This window comes from Ranitomeya variabilis, chromosome 1, assembly GCF_051348905.1.
Source record: "Ranitomeya variabilis isolate aRanVar5 chromosome 1, aRanVar5.hap1, whole genome shotgun sequence".
In the NCBI taxonomy this organism is placed as follows: Eukaryota; Metazoa; Chordata; class Amphibia; order Anura; family Dendrobatidae; genus Ranitomeya; species Ranitomeya variabilis.
Window position 1 is genome coordinate 577,650,059 of NC_135232.1, and position 7,148 is coordinate 577,657,206.

Here is a 7,148-nt window from a genome sequence, read left to right on the forward strand (position 1 = left end):
ATAACATTTCCCACATGTCTACTTTACATTAGCACAATTTTAGAATAACATTTTAAAATAAATGTTGCAATTGTTCAAATTAAATCAAGCAAAATGCATTTGGCTGAAATGTGCAACTTTGACCCTGAATAGAATTCACATAATGGGTTAAAACACAACTTGTGCTGATTTCAATTCAATCTGTATTTGGAAGCAGGATCAGAGAAGGAGTGCACTGTTCCCCGAGATACTGCAATAACGGCTCAATGCGTGGAGTGGACAGAGCAAGCTCTTTTTCCATCTCCCTGTTCTAAAAATCCATTTAATATATGGTCCCCTAATAGGAGACGCATCAAATATTAAACTGATAAGAACAGATACTACACTTGATCTTGAGCGGCGACGACGACGATCTTAGCCAAAAGGCCGAGCAGAGACAACCAGAAATGGTTTTGCACTTGTGTCACACCAAGGCCTAACACTTATACCCTTTGGGGAAATCGAGCAAAAGATTGCCCTAAGGAGGACGCCTTCACTATGACAGTTCTGCTGTTTGTTCAAGCTGTGAGCCACTGGTTTTTAATCTGCATAACCCCACCTATTGTAACCCTCCCCCCTCGTTGCTCCAGTGTGCACTACTGAGTGCCAGGAGGAGGTGTGCGAGAGGGAAAATCGAAAAACAAACAAGCGAGCAGCTGTCTTCCCTCAGCTCTCCTGATGCAGGGTATAGACCCTGCTGCCTACCTATCACCATGCTGCCCGCTGCTGCTCCAGCAGCAGACTGAAGAGGACTGCCACCGCACTGCTTTTTATAGGCCAAGGGCCCATTGTGACACGTGAGGGTTCCAGACCATGGCCAAGGGCCCATTGTGACACGTGAGGGTTCCGTGCACAGATTCTATCTAATGCAGGCAGCGCACCTGGTTGCTAGGAAGCATTAGAATACTCACACAGGTGTAGATAGGCAGCATATTCATGATCAGCACAGACACAATTTTTCCTTTTTTTAAATACATACGCACCAAATTTAAAAGTCAGTGGTCCACAAGAGGGAGAGAATGTTTTACAAAAGAAATCATGCTGTCACAAATGTGGTATGTATGGCAGAACTACTCATGGGTTACTTAAATTAAAGCACTAAGTACTGATAGCAAGGGGCCTTACTTTGAAGCTGGTCTATTTGTAACACTGTAACAAAGGCCGAATACGTGTCCTGTTGTGAAATTGGATTCTGGGCTCCCCCGGTGGCCACTTGTGGAATTGAACTTGTGTGCATCATTCCCTCTGTTCACCTGCTCCTATCAGGATGTGGGAGTCGCTATATAACCTTGCTCCTCTGTCAGTTTCATGCCGGTCAACAATGTAATCAGAAGCCTTCTGTGCTTGTTCCTGCTACTAGACAACCCCCAGCTAAGTTGGACTTTTGTCCTTGTGTGTTTTTGCATTTTGTTCCTGTTCACAGCTGCTGTTTCGTTACTGTGTCTGGAAAGCTCTTGTGATCGGAAATTGCCACTCTGGTGTTATGAGTTAATGCTAGAGTCTTAAAGTAATTTCTGGATGGTGTTTTGATAGGGTTTTCTGCTGACCATGAAAGTGCCCTTTCTGTCTTCCTGCTATCTAGTAAGCGGACCTCGATTTTGCTAAATCTATTTTCATACTACGTTTGTCATTTCATCTAAAATCACCGCCAATATATGTGGGGGCCTCTGTCTGCCTTTTGGGAAAATTTCTCTAGAGGTGAGCCAGGACTGTCTTTTCCTCTGCTAGGATTAGGTAGTTCTCCGGCTGGCGCTGGGCATCTAGGGATAAAAAAACGTAGGCATGCTACCCGGCCACTTCTAGTTGTGCGGCAGGTTTAGTTCATGGTCAGTATAGTTTCCATCTTCCAAGAGCTAGTTCTCATATATGCTGGGCTATGTTCTCTCGCCATTGAGAATCATGACAGTTTGACCGGCCCAAAAAAGGGTTAAATTACTGGCTGAGAAAGGAGAGAAAAAAGAAGTCTGCTACAATTTTTTTTTTTTTTTTTCCCTCTAGTTCTGAGTGTGCTCTTAATTGAATCACTTGCTAGTCTGCCTATACTGCAGCCTTCCTCTCTTTCTCTCCTTCTAATCCTTGAATGGCTCTGTGTTCACCTGTTTCAAATGGATCTTCAGAGTGTAGCTACAGGTTTGAATAATCTCGCCACAAAGGTACAAAATTTGCAAGATTTTGTTGTTCATGCACCTATGTCTGAGCCTAGAATTCCTTTGCCTGAGTTCTTCTCGGGGAATAGATCTCACTTTCAAAATTTTAAAAATAATTGCAAATTGTTTTTGTCCCTGAAGTCTCGCTCTGCCGGAGACCCTGCACAGCAGGTCAGGATTGTAATTTCCTTGCTCCGGGGCGACCCTCAAGACTGGGCTTTTGCATTGGCACCAGGGGATCCTGCGTTGCTCAATGTGGATGCGTTTTTTCTGGCCTTGGGGTTGCTTTATGAGGAACCTCATTTAGAGCTTCAGGCGGAAAAGGCCTTGATGTCCTTGTCTCAGGGGCAAGAGGAAGCTGAAATATACTGCCAAAAATTCCGCAAATGGTCTGTGCTTACTCAGTGGAATGAGTGCGCCCTGGCGGCGATTTTCAGAGAAGGTCTCTCTGATGCCATTAAGGATGTTATGGTGGGGTTCCCTGTGCCTGCAAGTCTGAATGAGTCCATGACGATGGCTATTCAGATCGATAGGCGTCTGCGGGAGCGCAAACCTGTGCACCATTTGGCGGTGTCTACTGAGAAAACGCCAGAAAATATGCAATGTGATAGAATTCTGTCCAGAAGCGAGCGGCAGAATTTTAGACGAAAAAATGGGTTGTGCTTCTATTGCGGTGATTCAACTCATGTTATATCAGCATGCTTTAAGCGTACTAAGAAGCCTGACAAGTCTGTTTCAATTAGCACTTTACAGTCTAAGTTTATTCTATCTGTGACCCTGATTTGTTCTTTGTCATCTATTACCGCGGACGCCTATGTCGACTCTGGCGCTGCTTTGAGTCTTATGGATTGGTCCTTTGCCAAACGCTGTGGGTATGATTTGGAGCCATTGGAGGCTCCGATACCTCTGAAAGGGATTGACTCCACCCCATTGGCTAGTAATAAACCACAATACTGGACACAAGTGACTATGCGTGTTAATCCGGATCACCAGGAGGTTATTCGCTTTCTGGTGCTGTATAATCTACATGATGTTTTGGTGCTGGGATTGCCATGGCTGCAATCTCATAACCCAGTCCTCGACTGGAGAGCTATGTCTGTGTTAAGCTGGGGATGTAAAGGAACTCATGGGGACGTACCTTTGGTTTCCATTTCATCATCTATTCCCTCTGAGATTCCTGAATTCTTGTCTGACTTTCGTGACGTTTTTGAAGAACCCAAGGTTGGTTCACTACCTCCGCACCGGGAGTGCAATTGTGCCATAGACTTGATCCCGGGTAGTAAATACCCTAAGGGGCGTTTATTTAATCTGTCTGTGCCTGAACACGCTACTATGCGAGAATATATAAAGGAGTCCTTGGAAAAGGGACATATTCGTCCTTCGTCATCTCCCTTAGGAGCCGGTTTTTTCTTTGTGTCTAAGAAAGTCGGCTCTTTGAGGCCGTGTATTGATTATCGACTTTTGAATAAAATCACGGTTAAATATCAATATCCGTTACCACTGCTTACTGATTTGTTTGCTCGTATAAAGGGGGCCAAGTGGTTCTCTAAGATTGATCTCCGTGGGGCGTATAATTTGGTGCGAATCAAGCAGGGGGATGAGTGGAAAACCGCATTTAATACGCCCGAGGGCCATTTTGAGTATTTGGTGATGCCTTTTGGTCTTTCAAATGCCCCTTCAGTCTTCCAGTCCTTTATGCATGACATTTTCCGCGATTATTTGGATAAATTTATGATTGTGTATCTGGATGATATTCTGATTTTTTCGGATGACTGGGACTCTCATGTCCAGCAGGTCAGGAGGGTTTTTCAGGTTTTGCGGTCTAATTCCTTGTGTGTGAAGGGTTCTAAGTGTGTTTTTGGGGTTCAGAAGATTTCCTTCTTGGGATACATTTTTTCCCCCTCTTCCATCGAGATGGATCCTGTCAAGGTTCAGGCTATTGGTGATTGGACGCAACCCTCTTCTCTTAAGAGTCTTCAGAAATTTTTGGGCTTTGCTAACTTTTATCGTCGATTTATTGCTGGTTTTTCTGATGTTGTAAAACCATTGACTGATTTGACTAAGAAGGGTGCTGATGTTGCTGATTGGTCCCCTGATGCTGTGGAGGCCTTTCGGGAGCTCAAGCGCCGCTTTTCTTCCGCCCCAGTGTTGCGTCAGCCTGATGTTGCTCTTCCTTTTCAGGTTGAGGTCGACGCTTCGGAAATCGGTGCTGGGGCGGTGTTGTCGCAGAGAAGTTCCGACTGCTCCGTGATGAGACCTTGTGCTTTTTTTTCCCGTAAATTTTCGCCCGCCGAGCGGAATTATGATATTGGGAATCGGGAGCTTTTGGCCATGAAGTGGGGTTTTGAGGAGTGGCGTCACTGGCTTGAGGGGGCCAGACATCAGGTGGTGGTATTGACTGACCACAAAAATTTAATTTACCTTGAGTCTGCCAGGCGCCTGAATCCTAGACAGGCGCGCTGGTCGTTGTTTTTCTCTCGGTTTAATTTTGTGGTGTCTTACCTACCGGGTTCTAAGAATGTTAAGGCGGATGCCCTTTCTAGGAGTTTTGAGCCTGACTCCCCTGGTAATTCTGAGCCCACAGGTATCCTTAAAGATGGAGTGATATTGTCTGCCGTTTCTCCAGACCTGCGGCGGTCCTTGCAGGAGTTTCAGGCGGATAGACCTGATCGTTGCCCACCTGGTAGACTGTTTGTTCCTGATTATTGGACCAGTAGAGTCATCTCTGAGGTTCATTCTTCTGCGTTGGCAGGTCATCCTGGAATCTTTGGTACCAGGGATTTGGTGGCAAGGTCCTTCTGGTGGCCTTCCCTGTCACGAGATGTGCGAGGCTTTGTGCAGTCTTGTGACGTTTGTGCTCGGGCCAAGCCTTGTTGCTCTCGGGCTAGTGGATTGTTGTTACCCTTGCCTATCCCGAAGAGGCCTTGGACGCACATCTCGATGGATTTTATTTCGGATCTGCCTGTTTCTCAGAAGATGTCTGTCATCTGGGTGGTGTGTGACCGTTTCTCTAAGATGGTCCATCTGGTTCCCTTGCCTAAGTTGCCTTCTTCTTCCGAGTTGGTTCCTCTGTTTTTTCAAAAGGTTGTTCGTTTGCATGGTATTCCGGAGAATATCGTTTCTGACAGAGGGACCCAATTCGTGTCTAGATTTTGGCGGGCATTCTGTGCTAGGATGGGCATAGATTTGTCTTTTTCGTCTGCTTTCCATCCTCAGACTAATGGCCAGACCGAGCGGACTAATCAGACCTTGGAGACATATTTGAGGTGTTTTGTGTCTGCGGATCAGGATGATTGGGTTGCTTTTTTGCCTTTGGCGGAGTTCGCCCTCAATAATCGGGCCAGCTCTGCCACCTTGGTGTCCCCGTTTTTCTGTAATTCGGGGAATCTTCGGATTGTCCTGGAGTGGATGCTGTGGTGGAGAGGTTGCATCAGATTTGGGGGCAGGTTGTGGACAATTTGAAGTTGTCCCAGGAGAAGACTCAGCTTTTTGCCAACCGCCGTCGTCGTGTTGGTCCTCGGCTTTGTGTTGGGGACTTGGTGTGGTTGTCTTCTCGTTTTGTCCCTATGAGGGTTTCTTCTCCTAAATTTAAGCCTCGGTTCATCGGCCCGTACAAGATATTGGAGATTCTTAACCCTGTGTCCTTCCGTTTGGACCTCCCTGCATCCTTTTCGATTCATAATGTTTTTCATCGGTCATTGTTGCGCAGGTATGAGGTACCGGCTGTGCCTTCCGTTGAGCCTCCTGCTCCGGTGTTGGTTGAGGGTGAGTTGGAGTACGTTGTGGAAAAGATCTTAGACTCTCGTGTTCCCAGACGGAAACTCCAGTATCTGGTCAAATGGAAGGGATACGGTCAGGAGGATAATTCTTGGGTCACTGCCTCTGATGTTCATGCCTCCGATCTTGTCCGTGCCTTTCATAGGGCTCATCCTGATCGCCCTGGTGGTTCTGGTGAGGGTTCGGTGCCCCCTCCTTGAGGGGGGGGTACTGTTGTGAAATTGGATTCTGGGCTCCCCCGGTGGCCACTTGTGGAATTGAACTTGTGTGCATCATTCCCTCTGTTCACCTGCTCCTATCAGGATGTGGGAGTCGCTATATAACCTTGCTCCTCTGTCAGTTTCATGCCGGTCAACAATGTAATCAGAAGCCTTCTGTGCTTGTTCCTGCTACTAGACAACCCCCAGCTAAGTTGGACTTTTGTCCTTGTGTGTTTTTGCATTTTGTTCCTGTTCACAGCTGCTGTTTCGTTACTGTGTCTGGAAAGCTCTTGTGATCGGAAATTGCCACTCTGGTGTTATGAGTTAATGCTAGAGTCTTAAAGTAATTTCTGGATGGTGTTTTGATAGGGTTTTCTGCTGACCATGAAAGTGCCCTTTCTGTCTTCCTGCTATCTAGTAAGCGGACCTCGATTTTGCTAAATCTATTTTCATACTACGTTTGTCATTTCATCTAAAATCACCGCCAATATATGTGGGGGCCTCTGTCTGCCTTTTGGGAAAATTTCTCTAGAGGTGAGCCAGGACTGTCTTTTCCTCTGCTAGGATTAGGTAGTTCTCCGGCTGGCGCTGGGCATCTAGGGATAAAAAAACGTAGGCATGCTACCCGGCCACTTCTAGTTGTGCGGCAGGTTTAGTTCATGGTCAGTATAGTTTCCATCTTCCAAGAGCTAGTTCTCATATATGCTGGGCTATGTTCTCTCGCCATTGAGAATCATGACAGTGTCCACATCTTCACACACCGGTTGCAACCAGTAAAGAGAGACTGATTGATTGATAGATTTTATATTGAATGCAATACAATGCTTGGCATGCATAGGTGAAAACAAGGCGCACACAAAATGCTGCAATTGGTCAAGTTAAATCAAGCAAAATCCATTTGGTATCTGAAATGTGCAACTTTGACCCTGAAAAGAATTCACATAATGGGTTAAAACACAACTTGTGCTGATTTCAATTCAATCTGTATTTGGAAGCAGGATCAGAG

At 46.0% G+C, this 7,148-nt stretch overlaps 1 non-coding gene across 1 annotated transcript; it reads right to left on the minus strand.

Annotated features, from left to right (window-relative positions):
* Window positions 1-204: 204 nt before the first annotated feature.
* LOC143801329 (U2 spliceosomal RNA) lies at window positions 205-392 on the minus strand. The gene has a single exon (XR_013220916.1). It is a non-coding gene; the product is annotated as a U2 spliceosomal RNA (small nuclear RNA).
* Window positions 393-7,148: the final 6,756 nt, after the last annotated feature.